The 2,278-nt window shown below is 56.6% G+C and overlaps 1 protein-coding gene across 1 annotated transcript in view; it reads left to right on the forward strand.

Moving 5' to 3' along the window:
- LOC127749790 (uncharacterized) overlaps positions 1-2,278 on the forward strand; it is a 146,758-nt gene that overhangs the window by 141,361 nt on the left and 3,119 nt on the right. The gene's annotated exons all lie outside the window — the stretch shown is intronic.

The raw sequence follows: 2,278 nt of genomic DNA on the forward strand, positions 1-2,278 counted from the left end.
CCATGACGTGCCTAATATGATCCCTAATCTTCATCTCGCCGTCGCCCTGAGTGAGTGCAGCTGCGGCGGTGTGCGTCGCCCCGGGGCGTGGCGTGGCGGGCGGGGCGGGGTGCGGCCGGGAGAGGGAAGGGAATCGCTGCGCGCCTAGCGCCGCGTACGAGTCCAATTCATTCACCTGATGGCTGACACGCTACGCTACGCCACGACTAGCTTGGCACTGCCTGGTGGTAATTCCGTTCGGCGTGTCGTGTTTCTTTTTTCTTTATTTTTCTTTTTTTCTATATCGTCTCTGCCCCCCCCCTCTCTCTCTCCCCAATTCCGCTGATTCTGTCCTGCGCGCGTCAGTCGACAGGAGGGTGGGGGGTCCTCTTCACGGCGGAAGGATTACCGCGGTGAAGTGATGCGTGGCCCCCAGGCCAGGCCCGGTTGATGTCCCGGCCTGGCACGCCATGGGCCTATGGCTGGGCGCCCGGGCTCCATCTCACCGTCCCAGCCCATTCGTTTGCTTTTTTAAAGTCGGACGCAAAACTGAATCATTTATACATATCCCTGCGTAATATGTCGATGTATAGAGAAACTTCAAGAGAAAACATAAATGTTTTAAAACTATCCTATTTTTGTACCAAAAACTTTGGTTTGTTAAATTCCGTTTTCATTTTTGTGGTTTGCAGCTCGTTTGTGCAATTTATAAGGAGAATCCTTTTCTCCCAACGGTCCCCACACTCTTATCATATCAAATGTGACTCGGACGCAAAATAATTGCTTCATTTCTTGGTGCGCGGTGTGTGGTTAGTAATCTGGGCTCGCGTGTTCAGCGACCGCTGGCCCTCCCTCCGTGCGCTTTGCTGTGTACTGTGTACGCCGCCATTTGGAGGTGGCGCCCGCGACGCAAATGCAGGCGCTGTTGGCATTATGAAATATAATGCGGCGCGCCGTTCGACTGCTTGGGCTCGACTCGGCGGGATTAGAAGTGGAAGGGAGTCCCTTATTCTTACATCCTGAGTCCATTAGTGGGAGAGGGTGGTCGGTCGGCCGGTCGGTAGGCCAGTGCGGCGGTGTGCCGAGCCGAGGGGGTGCTTGGTGATTTCTTTTCTGCACTCTAAAGGAGCCCCTCTCTCATTCCCTCTCTCCCCTGTCCCTCTCTCGCACTCCACCGGCAGAGCGATGCTGAAAGAAAACGGCTCGACGCGCGCGCAGCACAACTTTTAATAAAAGTTTGCCTCCCTCTGTCGATGAAGAATTGTTGTTTTGTGGAAAATCATGTTCCCTATTGTATTTGTGGCATCACGCGAACACGCGTTGTGGGAAAAATTGCCCCACAAACTTTAGGTTCCATATGTTAGGATACGTAAATTGAATGTACTTACGAAGAATCGTTTTGACATGAATACAGATTTTGGTTGCAATTTTTACATTGGAGAGAACGAGCGCTAGTCAATTGGGAATGTGAAATGCGGTGAGGAGATGAGCAGTCGGTGGTACTACACACGGCAGTCTTGTGTTTGTTTGCCCGACTCGCACTCTGAATGGCGTGCACTTAGGCCCCTCTGATGCCGGCCGGCTGATACACCCCGCTTCCAGGAACCAATGCGTGACTGCGTGAGCGCGTCCGGTTATCTGCTACGCCACTGCTGGTTGACGCGCGCAGGCCGGCTTGTCTCCTCCTCGCCTCGCTGCTACCGCCCCGATGACGACCGGAGATAGCCTGGCGGGGCGCGGCGGGGCGCGGCGGGACGCCCCTTGTGCCGTCGCCTGCCTCACCCAGATTGGCCGTCACAGTCGGCGGCGCATCACAAGCAGCTCGACCCTATTTATCATATATTTGAAATCGATGTGCGGCCGCGCCGCTCCGCTCGCCGCCGCCTTCCACAGGAGCAGAGGTGGTCCCGGTGGGGCCGGCGGACAAGGCGGTGCCGCGGTCCAGGCCGCCTGACGGGCGGGGTGCGTCCGTCAGGCGGCCTTTCTCATTTGCTTCCAGTTCCCCCGGCTGCTAATTAAGCGCTATCGTGATATACTTACCCCACCCGAGGAATGTGGGCGCTCCCTGCCCGCCGAGAAGGTAGTAGAGTGCCTGTAAATAACGCCAGCCGCGCAAGGACGGCCGTGGAAAAACGTTTTCCTTCGTTTTTTTCCCGCGCGCCCCCGTTCAAAAAGACCACGCGAACTTTGTGTGACCATCGCGTCCGCACCACCCCCGTGCCATTCGCCTGCCTGCCTGTCCCCGATGGCCCACTACAACTGGCTTAACGTCCTCCCCTGCGATCGCCAGGCGGGTAGG

The sequence above is a fragment of the Frankliniella occidentalis genome, unplaced genomic scaffold, assembly GCF_000697945.3.
Source record: "Frankliniella occidentalis isolate FOCC.00 unplaced genomic scaffold, Focc_3.1 Scaffold93, whole genome shotgun sequence".
NCBI classification, from domain to species: Eukaryota; Metazoa; Arthropoda; class Insecta; order Thysanoptera; family Thripidae; genus Frankliniella; species Frankliniella occidentalis.